Source organism: Thamnophis elegans, chromosome 2 (genome assembly GCF_009769535.1).
Source record: "Thamnophis elegans isolate rThaEle1 chromosome 2, rThaEle1.pri, whole genome shotgun sequence".
NCBI classification, from domain to species: domain Eukaryota; kingdom Metazoa; phylum Chordata; class Lepidosauria; order Squamata; family Colubridae; genus Thamnophis; species Thamnophis elegans.
In genome coordinates this window covers 146,447,612-146,464,875 of record NC_045542.1, presented here as the reverse complement: position 1 = coordinate 146,464,875, position 17,264 = coordinate 146,447,612, and the positions used below count along the sequence as shown (strand labels likewise).

The following is a 17,264-nucleotide window of genomic DNA, read 5'->3' as shown; positions in this document are numbered from 1 at the left end:
CATTGGCCAGAATGTGCAGTGATGGCGGGGTGAGTGCTTCTTTCAAAACACTGCATGCTGAGTGGCTGTCCCCTGTGATGTCAGCTGTAATATCAATGTAACTGTTGAAACTAGGTTTATCGACATCCACGTGTGTTTTATAGTGTTCCAGTGCAGTAGAAAATTTAATTTGCAGTTAATGCTTTTCACTTCAAAGACCTCTCAACATGACCAAGAAGAGGAAGTGTCGCCAATATTCGACGGAATACCTAAAATTGGGATTCATTCCATCTCCTTCCAACATACAGCTTCCGTTTTGTCTTCTTTGTGAGAAAACATTTTCAAATGAAGCGATGAAGCCTTCCCGACTGAAAGACCATTTGGTAAGAATTCATTCAGATAAACCCGACAAACCGGTATTGTTTTTCCAATCCTTAAAGGCCAAATTTGAGGGTCGCAGCACTGTTGAGAAGTTTTTTGGAAAATCGTCACTCAAAGCTGACAAGGGGCTCATTTGTTCCTATGAAGTATCTTTGTTGATAGCAAAATGTGGCAAACCTCACACTATCGGAGAAACATTGATTTTACCAGCAGTGAAACAGATTGTTGCCACCATGTTGGGGCCCAGCACAAGCACTTTCACGCAATCGATTCCTTTGAGCAATGACACGAATCAAAAAGAATTGATGAAATGGCTGCTGAAGTGGAAGAAAGGCTTATTGACACCTTGAAAAGTACAGAATTTGTGATGCAGATTGATGAGTCAACGATTCGTGAAAATGAAGCCTTGTTATTGGCTTACGTCCATTTCATCAACAGAAATGAAGAGATCGGGGAAGAACTGTTATTTGCTTGAAATTTAGACACAAAAGGTTCTTTGATATTTGAAAAGGTTGAAGAGTTTTTTAATGAGAAAAACATCCCTTTGACAAACGTTGTGGCATGTGCAACCAACGGAGCTGCATCCATGGTTGGATGATATTGCGGATTTCAAGCTCATCTAAAATCAGTTGTACCTGGAGTCCACTGAGTTGTTCATAGACAACACCTTGTCTCAAAAAATTTGAGTGGTCATTTGCATGAGTCTATACATTACATCATTAATGCTGTGAATAAAATTAAGTCAAATGCCTTGAGCAACCGACTTTTTCACAAGCTTTGTGAAGAAAATGACAAGGAGTTTGAACATCTCCTTTTGCACATCGAAGTAAGGTGGCTTTCAAAAGGAAAGTGTTTGCAGCCACGAACTTTTTGACACAGTTGTCGAATTTCTTGAATCCATTGATCCAAGTCTAAGCAGTTCTCTTAAACTTGGACATCTGGATGTAGCTTATCTTGCTGTTTTTGACAAGCTGAATGAAGTGAACATAAAACTACAAGGAGATAAAATCAATTTTCTTAAGGCCGAAGGATTAATCTGCTCATTTATTTCCAAATTGGACCTCCTTGGAAGCAATATGAGTCGCCAGAAGCTGTATCAGTTCCCAAGCCTTGATAATGAATGTCAACTCCACACAGAAGATTTGGACGTTTTTTGCTGCCACTTGAAGCAACTAAAAGAAGATATGGAAACCAGATTCTATGATCTGATAAATCTGGAAGTGCCCACTTGGGTGCTAAATCCTTTCACAGCAGACTTTGCATAACTTCATCTCAAACTGCAAGAGCCACTGACAGATCTGAAATACGACTGTGAAGCCCAATCTCATTTTCAGAGTTACAGCTGCGAAGCTTTTTGGGTGAAAATGAGGAACATTTACCCAATGTTGGGGAGGAAGTTAAGTTGCTTCTTTTAGCCTTTCCTTCCACTTACTTAGTGGAGAAGGGCTTCAGCGCCGTCCAACAGATCCTTTCTAAGTCAAGGAACATGTTGAAGATCACTGAGAGCGGCAATTTAAGAATGAGATTAACAAAAACAGACATCAAGAAATTGACATCAGCTCACCACGCACAAGCAGCCATTGATATTCTTTTTTTGCTTTTGTGTACATACATTTTTTTCATTAATAATTGTCTCAGCTCTTATCGTTGTATATTTGCTTACACTGGATTTCACGTTCTAGTGGCAGCATCTGCAAAATTGAAAGAATGGCTTAGCAGGAAAAAGAAACTGTAACACTGCAAGTGATTTATGTTTGAAATTCAAAATCTATTAGTTGTGACAGAGAGAATTGGAAAGAGGTTGGAGAATATGGAATACAAAACAGAAAAATCTGATGGAGAAACTGAGGATGTTTACCAATGAAGAAAGTGGAGGACAAGATGTTAAAGAAGAGATGGATAAAAGCCTCCTAATAGCATGGGAGAGAAATTTTGGCTATGAGACTGAAATGGGTAAATGGTGGGATCTATGAAGTAAGACTATTAAACTCACGACATCTACAGCGTTTAAAGAAAATATATACAAGATGGTTTATAGATTGCATTTTCCCCCAACGAGGTTAGCCAAAATGTTTCCTGGGTTATCCCCACTGTGTTGGAAATGTGGAAGAAGGGATGGCACATTCTACCATGTCTGGTGGTCCTGTATTGAGGCCACAAAATACTGGAGAAAGATTCAAAACTGGCTAAGAAAGGTTACCGGGGCAAGTATGGAATGGAAACCCGAGACTTTTTTACTAAGCATAAAACCAGAAAACATGAGTAAATTTATATGGCATTTGAGCCTACATATCATTGTGGCTGCAAGAATAACCTATGTGCAATTTTGGAAATCTACTACCATACTATCGGAAGATGCCATAATTAAAAAGATTTATGAATGTGCAGAAATGGACAGAATGACGGGTTGGCTGAGGGACAAAGGAGAAACAGAACATTATCTTAGCTGGAACCTATGGTATATGTGGGCGACAAAGAGAACAGCAGGGATTTAAAACTGGAAAAGTTAAATAGCAGCTGTTAACAATGGGAACTAAAAGTGAACATGGGTATTGTATTAGATCTCTGAATTTTGTAACAAGAAGATGCTGATTAGAGATTAAACAATGAGGAAGAAGAGCATGTTGGGCTGTGAATGTCTGTCAAAGGGGGGGAGCGAGGGGAGGGTTTGTATGTTTAAAGCTGTATTTGCATGTCTTATTAAAAAAAATGTATAACCAATAAAGAAAGTGGAGGACAGAGTTCAAAAGATGGAAGAAAAAAAATGAGCAAAGAGATAAGAAAACTGTGGATACTGACAACAAAGTGAGTGTGGTTGGTAATGGAAAGAGCGGAATATGGAAAGGGGAGATAGATGGATTGGAACTTTACCCCAGACTTCAAAGCACAGAAGAAGAAAAGAGAGAAAAATTGATTGAGATAAGGAGAGATATCTTGACAGAAGCACTAGCGATAACCAAAGATAAGCTGATGGAAAGAACAGATGTTGGGTTTCAAGCTTTTATGAAATATGAAAGGAACAACATGTTGCCAAAAGAAGTTTATACAAGATTTATTAAGAAAGTAACTAGAACATTAATACTACAAATGGCAAGAGATAGAAGACCGTACTATTACTGGAAAGACAGAGGTTGATGCAATGAAAATGTATAATAAAAACTAAGCTAAATTTAGTTTACCAGTACTATGTATAAAATGAAGTGACAATAGCTATAGTTAAATAATGATTAATAATGATAACAATACATATAGATATATTAGTTTGATAATATGAAATTTTATATAAACAACACATGGAGATTATGAGAGGAGGTTTAAAAGCTTTATGTAGAATATGTTATAAAGATGTATTGTGAGTGGATGCTCTTAGGATGATTTAATAGAATGTTATCATATAATCCTATTCTAGATTCTGAATATTATATATAAAAGGATGTAAAAACAATTATAGTCAAATTAAGGTTAAGATATAATAATTGTGATATACATGAATATAGGTGAATTTAAAATATGCGATTTGATATGAAAAGCAGGTGATGACTATGGAAGAGATGCATGGAAATACTGTAACCAACTGACACACCCTCTACAATTTGTAGTGGAAGATGGTTTTTTTTATGTTTGTTTGTCCTTGTTCAAAAACAAATAAAAATTGTTTTTTAAAAAAGAACATACCTTGCTCGAATGGGACAATTGATAGTGGACTAATGAGCTTTCTTCCTAGATTTGATGTAATAGCCTTTCAAGAAACCTAGGTAACCAAAGTGGATGAAACAATACAAGTGCCAGGCTTTCAGGGATGGGCCTCCCCAGTCCAAAAAAACAAAGGGAGACCCTCTGATGGGATATGCATTCTTACAAAGCAAGAGTTGCAATGGTAGAGGGAGAAACTATATAATGAAGAACAGTATTTGTACTTCCTAGCTATCAACTTTGGATATGAAAAGTTTGAGTTAATACTGGTAAATGTGTATATCCCTCCAAACACATCCCGGTATTATAACTCTGGATACTGGGTGGGCTTGGAAGTTATCCTAGATGATAGGATAGGATCCATATTGTGCCCTCAGTCCATAGTGGTATTACTAGGAGATTTGAATGCTAGGTTGGGTCTCTCTTTGTATGAGCTCACCCAGAAGAAGGGAGTCCCAGGGGAGTTTTTTGATAACCATCCTCAGTGGCTCTTGAGAGACTGCAAAAGTAATGCTGCTGGCCTGCTCCTAATCTCCTTAATTTTTAAGGGTAACTCCAAATTCTGGGAGGTAAGGATAAGAATTACACATATTCTTATGCATACCACTTGGCGAATGCAAGCAGTGTACTGGATCTCTAGAGATAAAGTCAACCTCTTTTTGGAGGTCACAGTACACCTTAGCAACAATAGCGATCATCAGCCTGTAAGCGTGACATTGCGAGGCTGCTCAGATTTAAGACCATATAACATGGCTGACAGATGGCTCACCAAAAAGGTAGAGGTGGCCCAAAATAAAAGGTTAATTTGGGCCAAAGTTTATACTAAAGCAATATCAGAATGCCTTAAAACAGAGAATGTTACTAAGTGGGCTAGAACAATCCAGTCATCTACTACCGACTGGCTGTCAGCCTTCATTGCATTCTCTAATCTCTGTACTTTAAACTTTCCTGAGGCTGGAGGGTGGGGCTACTGGCTGCAAGAGGGGAGTCAAAGAGATCCATAGGACTACAATTGAGTAAATTGCTCATTTCATTCATTTGAACTTTCTTGAGGCTGGAGGGTAGAGCTACTGGCTGTGAGAGGAGAGTAAAAGAGACACAGAGGTCTAAGGTAGTGGCCGGTGCGCCTAATGGCACATGAATCTTATATCTATAAACCAAAAATAGCAATAATACATTCTGGTTTAGTACGCTTGAGACTGTGATTTTATTTTATTTCAAAATGACCAGCTTAGTTCAATGTAATATTGGTTTGGCACCTGTCTTTCGCAGTACTCTTTTCAAATTTGGATACTGTCCACTTTGTAAACAAATTACCAGACTACATAGACACATTACCTATCATGAATCTCTAATCTGTGTTCTCCAAGCAGAAATTAGGTGCCCAATTCGGCCATTACACTCCACGTTTATGCTGTGAACCATAAACACAAAGCTTTTGCTGTGTCCAAGCATAACAGATATAGAGCCCTTGCTGACCTTAATGGGGACACTAAAATGACAGGTCAAGGTAGTTGTGATAATGATGACTCAAATAAGTAGGGGATCGTGGTCCTAAATGAAGAAATTACTTCGGAAAGGTGAAAGTGTGAATCAGGTATCACACATCAGTTTCACAAGAAGAGCAAGATATCCAAAAACAGAAGTCACCTTCTAGTTGATGATTCAATCATAAGGGATGTAAATTTAGGAAAGGATATGGAAAAGAGGTCAGGTGTCTGCCAGGTGCTACTGCCAGCAGAGACAAGAGGCGTATTCTTAAGATAGTCAAGAATGCAAGTAAGGACTGTGATGTTGATGCTATTATACATCTTGGCTACTGGTGGGGGAGGGGCTTGCTGGTGGGAGCTGGTTGTTACAGCTCCGGAATCCTGGTTGCGTTAAACTGTCTGATCAGCAATCCATCAGCCGTCTGACAGCTTGTTTACTTTTTCTTCGGGCTAAGGAGATAAGGTGAGCTAATTGTGCTGGGCAACGTGCCAACTAACTCTCTCAGACCAACTCTGGGAGGGGAGGAAGGGCATCCAAGAGCAGAATTGTCTCTGTGCCAGGAATTCCTGCTGTTTATTAGCAGCACAAAGCAAACCACCCATCCTCAGAACAAAAATTTGATTTACTGAATTCAAGACGAACTTTTAATTGTTTGTATTAATTCTTAGCTTCATTTTTACAAGAATTCCTTCTGATATCTTACTTGCTAAAGCGATATTCAAAATGGCGCCGAGCAGCTTCATAACACTGATCGGGCTTTGAATTTCTACAGTTTAAAACTTCAAAGAAAAGGAGTGATTTAATACTAAATTAAACAGCAACTGCTGCACAATCGACCAGCATAGACTTATTAATTGGCTGAAGAAGATTAAAACTTGGAATGGCTTCTAAGCAAAACCCTATCCAAAAGGTTCCCCCCCCCCCCCCATTTCAAAAAATGCGGGCAGTTCGCCCGCCCCCGGCACAAAACTACAGTCATTACTTCCTCCCCCCATAGTGGAGCCATTAACTAAAAAAACTTTTCAGAAGGAACTGGCTGAAGCCTTTAAAAATCATATAGTTACAATGGAAACAAAAATTAAGGAGGAGATATCTGTTGCTCATAAAGAACTGTCTGATAAACTTGAGACCTGGGGACTTCCGGTTTGGCGTCACGCCAGTGCGAGCTGCCGACAGATCCTCTGCTCGGTTCGCCCGGCCTTTTGCACGATCGTGGCCGTAGCAGGCAAGGTCTTTTCGAGGTACGAGGACCAGTGGAGAGGGGAAGCATCAGAGCAGTGGAGAGAGAAAGGCGATCCCCCCCCCCACGAAGCAAGAGGCTCCCTCAGATCGAGTGCAAAGGAGGTCGGCTGATTAATGGCCGACCAGAGGACGTGACTGCCAGCCCTTAATAAGGAAGGGAAAGACAACTGCAGGAAACATATCAGATTGTGGAAGACGGTAAACAAAGACTTTGATTTAAGAGACTAAATTTGAATAAACTAAACAATCTGAGCTCGGATACGTAAGTGGGTGCATTGGGTTGAAGCGGCGAATAAAGACTAACAGGGAAAGATTTAAGAGAGCTGATCGGCAGATCGGACAGAGAAGGACTGAGTCTGTGAATATTTAAGTTTGGAGGATTAACAGTGGGCGAGACCGGGAAGAGAAAGAAAGACGGTTGGATTTGCCCTCCTCGTGGAAAAAAAAGGGGAAGAAGATTTTTGAGTCACGAGGGTTTGAATTATCTTTAAAACTCCGGTGAGGCGGATGCCGAGACATACTGATAGAGACAACAGAGGGGCGACATCTTGAAAACGAAAACTGAGCGGTGGGGGGGGGGGGAAAGTCATCTTTCTCCCTGCCTCTTTCTTTAGTTCACTGACAAGAAGAAGTGATTGATGGGTGAGCTTTGAAACGACTATCTTGAGCTCTGACCTCTCCTGTCTTTTGGCTCTCCACATTGAAATGTACTCTCCCTCCCTAGTGGACTCCTCTTAGATACTATAGAACTGTTCTACTGTATAGTACTGCTCTAAATTAACTATCTTTTTTTTCTTGGGTGTTCATCATAGTGGATCAATTTGATTAATGGATTAATAACTGATTATTCTCTGGTAGATCAAATTTCAACTGATTGCTTAATTGTTGAACAATATATTGAGATTTGGGTAACTGATATATTATTAACACTATTGACTAGATATTTAACTCATTGATTAATTAATTAATTAAGTATAAGTTATTTAAAAAGATTATAGATTAACGTAATAGAATTGTATAAATACTTTAGCAGCAATTAGAAGGTACTGGAACTACAGACCAAAGGGGGATAGCTGAATTAAATTAATACTAATGGCAACAAGAATAGCAACCTTAACTAAAGCAAAAAACAAAGTTTTCTATCCACTCCGGTGAGGGAAAGGTCGCCTGAGAGCAGGCTGACGGAAGATAAGACAGCCTCAATCTCACAAGGCCAGGAGGTAATGATAGGGGAAAAGAAAAAGATCGTACAGAATTACAACAAGAAACTATATGAACCGGATGAAAACAGTGGGAAGTGAATGCCTCCACTTGTGTGCTGGACCCATGCCCCTCCTGGCTGGTCGCAAACAGCAGGGAGGTGACACGGGGCTGGATCCAGACGATAGTTACCACCTCTCTCCAGGAGGAGTCCTTCCCGCCCCTCCTAAAGGCGGCAGTGGTGAGACCCCTCCTGAAGAAGCTGTCTCTGGATCCAGCCATTCTAAGTAACTACCGTCCAGTCTCCAACCTCCTCTTCGTTGGGAAGGTTGTTGAGAAAGTGGTGGCCTCTCAGCTCCGGCGGTCCTTGGATGAAACCAATTATCTAGATTCCTTTCAGTCTGGATTCAGGCCTGGCTACAGCATGGAAACTGCTTTGGTCGCGCTGATCGATGATCTCTGGAGAGCCAGGGATGGGGGTCATGCCTCCGTCCTAATGCTCCTTGACCTCTCAGCGGCCTTCAATACCATCGACCATGGTATCCTTCTGTGGTGGCTGTGGGAGGTGAGAGTGGGAGGCACCATCCTACGGTGGTTCTCCTCCTACCTCTCGGACAGGTCGCAGTCGATGTTGGTCGGAGGGCAGAGATTGACCCCTAGGCCCCTTAACTATGGGGTGCCGCAGGGTTCGGTTCTGTCCCTCCTCCTGTTTAACATCTACATGAAGCCACTGGGTGAGATCATTCGGCGGCACGGGATAAAATACCACCAATACGCGGATGATACACAGCTGTATCTGCCCGCCCTGTGCCAACTCAGTGAAGCGGTTGACGTGATGTGTCAGTGCCTGGAGGCTGTTAGGGTCTGGATGGGTGTGAACAAGCTTGCACTCAATCCCGACAAGACTCAGTGGCTTGTGTTTTTCCCTCCCAATAATTGGCCTTGTATTCCAACTCTCAGGCTGGGGGGTGAAATTATACGCCCCTCAGACAGGGTTCGCAATTTGGAAGTCCTCCTGGATCCACAGCTGACTTTAGAACACCATTTATTGGCTGTGACCAGGGGGACATTTGCCCAGGTTCGCCTGGTGCACCAATTGCGTCCCTACCTGAACCAGGAGGCACTCAGAACAGTCACTCACACCCTTGTGACCTCAAGACTGGACTACTGTAATGCGTTCTACATGGGGCAGCCCTTGAAGAGCATTCGGAGACTGCAGCTTGTCCAGAATGCAGCCGCACAAGCAATTGTGGGTGCACCTCGGTACACCCATGTTACACCTATCCTCCGCGAGCTGCACTGGCTGCCTATTGGACTCTGGACGCGCTTCAAGATGCTAGTCGTTACTTTTAAAGCCCTACATGGTATCGGACCTGGGTACTTGAGAGACCGCCTCCTGCCAATTACCTCCCTACGACCAATTACATCCCACAGATTAGGCCTCCTCCGGATTCCATCAGCTAGCCAATGTCGAATGTCAACCCCCCGGGGGAGGGCCTTCTCTGTGGCTGCTCCGGCCCTCTGGAACGATCTCCCCGTGGAGATTCAGACCCTCACAACCCTTCAGGCTTTACGCAAAGCCGTTATGACCTGGCTGTTCCGGCAGGCCTGGGGCTGATGAGTTCCCAGCCCCACTTGAATTGTTGCGGCTGTTGATGCGCATGTGTGAGAATGAGAATGGCTGCCGAGCCTTACCGCTCCGGCTACCGAAAGACAATAAGGAAATAGTTCGGATGACCAGGACCCCGGACATGGAAACAGAGGGGTTCCTGCAGGACACGGACGTTCGGGCTCTTCAGGGAGGTAACCATTTGAGGAGGGGGCTGCATTTGAGCAGCTCCTGGATGGCATTGCCTCCCTCGTCTCTTTCATCGACCTATTTGTACAGCTGGCTGGCGGCGGCGGCGGAGACAGCTTTGCGCGAGAGGCGGCGGTTTCGGCCCCGTTGCTCTGTGAAGTGCTGGACCTTTCCTTTGACTGAGCAGTACCGAGGCGTTAGTTTGGGCCCCGAAGAGGGGGTGGGGAGCCCAGGAGAGATGTCTATCGGGACTGGGGGACTGGCTTCTTGCCCCCACCATAGCCCTGTTGACTCCCCCCCTTCCCTCCTGGCGCGGCGTTTTCTTTCTCTCTTGCCGCTGTCCCTGCAGGGCCCCACGTCGCCTGATTATCTTTCTGCTTGGACTGGGACTCAAGGAACCCAACGACGGGCCTCCTGTTGTGACCAGTGCCATCCGCTGCTGCTACTGCTTCAGGAGTATCGCGTTAGCCAACGCTATTGCTATTTACTGGATCATCTTGCATCAGACGCCATCACTCCGGAGAGGCAACGTGCTGGCAGCTTGGACTCCCCCCAGTGGCCACTACTGCAACTGCAGCCCTCGGATTTTTATATGTATGAACGAACTACACCTGTTCAATCAGTGTTACCTCTCTCTGCCCCAGTGTCACTACTGCAGCCACTCAGACTCTGCCTGTTACTACACGTTTGGCAGTCCGGACCCAACATCTTTGGCAGGCCCCTAAACCATCTAGACTCCTGGGACTTCTCAATCTTGCCAGAGGGAGGGAGGCACCATCCTCCCCCCTCTATATACCTTCAGTGGATTGGAACTGGGCTTTTAACCACCTTGCCAATTAATTGCCATAGGAAGGGAGAGGAGTGGAGTGCCTCTCCCCCCCCCTAGGAGAGGGTGGAAGACACCTTGGACTACCACCAACTTAGCACGGACTTGCCAACTTGCGCAATTTTTAATTTTTCAATTTTTAATTTTTAAATTGGTATGTTGAGTGCATGGGATTGTCTGGGATGGTGTGAATGACCTCACTTTTATTATTATTATCGTTGTGTGTTTTTAACTACTTCGTGAGGACTGCTTGTGTGAGAGCTTGGGTATGATTGATTCGGAGGGCCTGCCGGGGTTTGCGGGGGTCACCGGGGTGGTCGGGGGGACTATGTCCATGGGAGAGGGTCGGAGCATTGCGGTCTTAACAGGGAGAGGCAGATATGGCGGGGACTTTAGGGCTGGCCATTACCGGGGAAGGAGGGCTCGCTACATCACAGAGATCCCTCCTTCCGGCCCTATGAGTCCCACTCCAAGGTCAGATGGCATGAGGAATCGGGACCCTGGTCTCAGGCTGCTGTCGCTAAATGCCAGGTCTGTGGTTCATAAGGCTCCCCTCGTCCGGGACTTGATTTTAGACAAGGGGGCAGACCTGGCATGTATTACTGAGACATGGCTGGGCACGGAGGGAGGAGTCCCCCTCGTAGAGATGTGCCCAGACGGGTTTCAGGTGCTTCATCAGCCGAGAGCCCAGGGAAGGGGTGGCGGTGTGGCTATTGTAGTCCGGGAGTTTTTAGCACCTCGTAGGATCCCTGCTCCGGAGCTTGCCGGGTGTGAGTCCCTACTGGTGAAGCTGGACCTCAAGGGTCAAGGGTCTGCTGCTAGCGTACCTGCCTCCCAACTGCGTTGCAGCAGCCCTCCCCTCACTCCTCGAGTCAGTAGCCGAGCTGGCAGTTGAGTTCCCCAGGCTTATGGTTCTGGGGGACTTTAACTTGCCTTCGCTCGGTGAACACTCTGATGGAGCGCAGGAGTTCATGGCTTCCATGACAGCCATGGGCTTGACCCAGATAATTCGAGGCCCGACTCACTCAGCGGGTCACACACTCGACCTCGTATTCCTCTCGGAGCAGTGGAGTTATGATCTTGGTCTGAGGGGTAATGAGATCATACCCCTGTCGTGGTCAGACCACTGCCTACTGAGGCTAGACTTCCAGAGGCCAAACCCCCACCGTAGGGAGGAGGAACCGACCAGGTGGTTCCGCCCCAGGCGACTTATGGACCCTGTAAGGTTCCAGACGGAGCTTGGGGTTATTCCTGATACTCTCGCCCACAGTTCGGCAGAGACGCTTGCTGCTGCCTGGCACTCGGCAGCGTCAGAGTCTCTGGACCGAATTGCGCCACTACGGCCCCTCCAGGTCAGCGGCTCCCGGAGGCCTCCTTGGTTCACTGAGGAGCTCCGGGAGATAAAGCGCCGGAGGAGACGCCTAGAGCACCAGTGGAGATCCGATAGGTCCGAACCGAGCCGAGCACTTTTGACAGCATGCACCAAGGAGTACATTCGGGCATTAAGAACAGCTAAGAGAACACACATTGCCACCTTGGTAGCGTCCGCCGAGTCCCGCCCAGCCGCCCTGTTTAGGATAACCCGCTCCCTCCTAAATAGGAGGGAGACGGGGGACCCCTTACAGGGTAGGGCTGAGGAGTATGCTCAGTTCTTGGCGGACAAAGTTGCTCGGTTTCGGTCGGACCTGGACTCCACCCCTGCAGATCCAGCCGAGACACAGGGGAATGACTTGGCAGACCATCTCTGGGTTGAGTTTCAGGATGTTGCCTCCGGGGATGTGGACAAGGCTATGCGAGCTGTGAGTGCCTCCACCTGTATACTGGACCCGTGTCCCTCCTGGCTGGTTGCCAACAGCAGTGAGGTGACACGAGGCTGGATCCAGGCGGTTGTTACCACCTCTCTTCGGGAGGGGTACTTCCCCACCGCGCTTAAGACGGCGGTGGTGAGACCCCTCCTGAAGAAACCATCCTTGGATCCAGCTGTTCTTAATAACTACCGTCCAGTCTCCAACCTCCCCTTTATGGGGAAGGTTGTTGAGAAGGTGGTGGCCTTCCAGCTTCAGCGTACCTTGGAGGAAGCTAACTATCTTGACCCCTTCCAGTCAGGCTTCAGGCCCTGTTACAGCACAGAAACCGCTTTGGTCGCATTGACCGATGATCTCTGGAGAGCCAGAGATGGAGGCCACGCGTCCATCCTGGTTCTTCTTGACCTCTCAGCGGCTTTCGATACCATCGACCATGGTATCCTTCTGCGACAACTGCGGGAGGTGGGGGTGGGCGGCACTGTTCTGCAGTGGTTCTCCTCCTACCTCTCGGACAGGTCGCAGTCGGTGTCGGTGGGGGGGCAGAGATCGTCCCTGAGGCCCCTAACTTATGGGGTGCCGCAGGGTTCGGTCTTATCCCCCCTGCTGTTTAACATATACATGAAACCGCTGGGCGAGATCATTCGGAGGCACGGGATAAAATACCATCAATACGCGGACGATACACAGTTGTATCTGTCCGCCCCGTGCCAACTCAATGAAGCGGTGGACGTGATGAACCGGGGTCTTGAGGCTGTTAAAGACTGGATGAGAGCTAACAAACTGGTACTCAACCCGGACAAGACCAAGTGGCTGTTGTGTTTTCCTCCCAACAATTTGGCTGACGTTCCATCGCTCAGGCTGGGGGGTCAAAATTTATACCCCTCAGACAGGGTCCGCAACTTGGGAGTCCTCCTGGATCCACAGCTGAGTTTCGACCACCACTTATCAGCTGTGACCAGGGGGGCATTTGCCCAGGTTCGCCTGGTGCGCCAGTTGCGGCCCTACCTGAACCGGGAGGCCCTCACAACAGTCACTCGAGCCCTTGTGATCTCTAGGCTGGAATACTGCAATGTGCTCTACATGGGGCTGCCCTTGAAGAGCATCCGGCGACTTCAGCTAGTCCAAAATGCAGCCGCGCAAGTGATTGTGGGCGCACCACGGTTCGCCCACATAACACCGATCCTCCGTGAGCTGCGTTGGCTACCTGTTGGTCTCCGGGTGCACTTCAAGGTCCTTCTTACCATCTATAAAGCGCTCCATGGTAGTGGATCTGGCTATTTGAGAGACCGCCTTCTGCCGATTACCTCCCTCCGTCCCATCAGATCGCCTAGAGTAGGCCTCCTCCGAATTCCATCCGCCAGTCAGTGCCGACTGGCGACTACGCGGAGGAGAGCCTTCTCAGTTGCAGCTCCGACGCTATGGAACAATCTCCCCGTGGAGATCCGCACCCTCACCACCGTCCAGGCCTTCCGCACAGCCCTCAAGATCTGGCTATCCCGTCAGGCCTGGGGATAAGACTTTACTCTCGCCCCTCCCGAATGTTGAATGAATGTTGGGTTTTTTATTGCTAATTATTTCTATTCACATTTTCTTTTTGCGTTTTGTCCCGCACTCCCTTCCCCTATTATTGTAAGCCGCCCTGAGTCCCCTCAGGGAAAAGGGCGGCCTATAAATGCTTAATAAAATGAAAAAAAAATGATGAGTTTTTAATCTGCTTTTTTGTATTTTGTTTTGTCTTGTTTGTTTTCTTTGTATTGCCCCCCTTCCCTATTTGGTTTGTTAGCCGCCCTGAGTCCCCCCGGGAATAGGGGGGCATACAAGTTTAATAAACTATAACTATAACTAACTAACTGTCCTCTATCCCTGCTGTTATTCATATTAATGCTAGAAGTTTTAGCTAGGAATGTCCGTAAAGAGGAACAGATAAAGGGATTAGAAATGAAAAGGGAACAATTTAAGTTACAGGCTTTTACCGACAATTTAGTTTTTGTTTTAGAATATCCTTTAAAGTCTGGTACGAAACTTATTGAGGAATTGACAGAGTATGGGAGAGTAGCGGAAATGAAAATGAATATGACAAAAACTAAAATGTTGGTTAAAAATATGACATCCGACTTGAAAGAGGATTTAATGAAGAAATTGGGTATTCAAATCACCAAAAAAGTGAAATATTTAGGTATATATTTAACAGCGAGGTCTCTGTCCATCAAAGAAGACAATTATATTAATGTGATTAATAAAACTAAGCAAGACTTAGAAAGGTGGAAAAATTTACAATTGTCCCTGATGAGTAGGATTGCAGTCATAAAGATGAATGTACTACCAACATTTCTCTTTTTTTTGTTTCAGAATATTCCCATTAAATTAGAAATTTTAAGAATTTGAACCAATTGGTCTCTAAATTTATATAGTAGGGAGTGGGGAAATCAAGAATAAAACTCAAAGCTATGCAAGATACTAAGGAAAAAGGAGGATTTGGCGTACTGGACTGGGAACTTTACTATACCGTGGCCATTCTAACATGAATAAAAGAATGGATAGTATTAAGAAATAAAAGATTACTCAAATTGGAAGGTCATCACCTCCCAGCAGGATGGCATGCCTCCCTATGGTATCAAAAAGGATCTGCACATAAATATTTTCATAGACATTACGTTAGACAGTCCCTGATATTAGTATGGAATAAAATTAAGCACAACCATTATATTGAAACACCAAAGTAGAAGGAAGAACTGCAAAAGTACATAGGCAAGAACCTAGCCCAGGGGTTCATCCAGGGCCAAGCCTACAATTATATTCCTTTTAGAATTTTGGCCTGCCACACTTTCTCTTATTTCATTATGCTTTTCCATTAGTGTAGTAGTTGGGAGGGGGGAATAGAAAGGAGGAGGATTGTGGAATGTTTTGTTGTCATTCTTTTCTAGAAGACCAAGATCATCTTTTGTCTCCGCACCTTTGCACCTGATCGGAAGCAGCTGGATGGAGATGCCAGCGTGGAAGAAGAAGATTGGACCATGTGATGGATTGTGGGTGGGGGACAAGATCATGAATTTTGAACTGGGTGGGATTCTGATGTAATTTCCAGAATTGGGATTACACAGATGTGTAATTATGTGAAATTAGCGAAAATGTTTGTGAACCACATTTATCTCCTGCACAAATTGCCCAAGAGGATCATTTCAGACCACAGAGTCCAGTTCACGGCCAAGTTCTGGAGAGAGGTCCTGAGATCCATTGGGTCCACACAAGAACTGAGCTCAGAGGTTCATCCCAGCATGAACTGCGCAGCAGGGAGAGCCAATGTGGTAGTGGAACAATACATCCGGTGTTTTGTGGACGATCAGCAAGACAACTGGTCAGACTTGCTACCCTTTGCCGAAGTGTCGTATAACAATGCGGTTCACAGCAGCACTGGATTTACTCCTTTCCAGATTACCAGTGGCATGGAATTTGTTCCCATGCCTGAGCTGCCTAGAGAACCTCCCTCCTCCATGTCTTTGAATGAATGGATGGACATGCTAAAGAAAGGATTAGAGAATATGAGAAAGGCTCTAGCAGATGCGAAAAAAGCCTACCAGAAGCAAGCTGAGAAACATCGCTCGCTCCAGAACCCCTTCCATGTGGGGGACAAAGTTTTTGTATCTACCAAATACATAAGATTAGGAATTTCTAGCAAGGAATTTGGTCCAAAATTTCTAGGTCCATTTCCAATAGTGAAGATAGTTAACCCATTTACAGTTCAACTCAGTCTACCCAGAAGTCTAGGAAAAATTGGCCCAGAATTTCATTGTAGCTTGTTGAAACCAGTAAATGGGTCTAGCATAAGAGCATCCACCCAAGATTTCTCTCCTCCTGTAGTGCTAGAAGGGAAAACACAGTCTGAGGTGGAAAAGATTGTAGACTCCAGGCTGAATAGGGGTCGCTTACAGTATTTAGTGCAATGGAAGTGTTACCCTTTGTCTGAAGCCACTTGGGTGAAAAGTTGGAACTTAAATGTGGAAAGGTTAGTAGAACAATTCCACAAGAAGTTTCCCAATAAGCCAAAGGGTTCCCTAGGGGGGAAAGTAGGTGGTTAATTTTTTATGTTAACTTTTATGTTATTCTCTTTTCAGGAAACATTTTTCTTCTGAGGAGAGGCTGCCTGTCAGGCCTGCAATTATATTCCTTTTGGAATTTTGGCCTGCCACACTTTCTCCTATTTCACAGAGGAAGTACCCAGTAGCTATGCCAGATAAGGTTGATGGCAACCAAGCCATGTTTGCAGCATTCTTGGGACAATGCCAGATGTTTATTAGCCTGAGAGCAGAGGACTTTCCTACCGACAGGACAAAGGTGGGATTCATTATTAGCTTGCTCTCAGGCACAGCTGCCCATTGGGCCACACCCTTGCTCAATCAGTCTAGCCCCTTGTTGGATGATTTCCAAAGCTTCCGTCAGCATTTTCGGTTGATGTTTGAGGATCCCATCAAGGGGGAAACAGCAACCAGACGACTGAAGTCACTGCGGCAGGGTCGGGGATCATTACAAGAGTACATGAGTGAATTCCGGCTGCTGAGTCAGGACTTAGCATGGAATGAACCGGCGCTTATGGACACCTTCCAAGACGGCCTGTCCAATGACTTACAAGATGAGCTGGCGAGGGTGGACAGGCCACCGACATTCGACTCTTGGTCCATTTGTGCCTTTGGATAGACGCCCGACTGCAGAGGAGGAGGCCACGCCGTGCATCCCAGGAGACCACTAGGGTGCCGGTTTCTCAAGAGCCTGCAGTAGCATGGGAGGAGCCCATGGAGTTAGGTGCCATCAGACCCCGAGTGTCCCGCACAGAGATGGAGAGGCGGCGTGCTGG

At 45.7% G+C, this 17,264-nt stretch overlaps 1 pseudogene; it reads left to right on the top strand.

Moving 5' to 3' along the window:
- Nucleotides 1-206: 206 nt before the first annotated feature.
- LOC116524037 lies at nt 207-17,107 on the top strand (annotated as a pseudogene).
- Nucleotides 17,108-17,264: the final 157 nt, after the last annotated feature.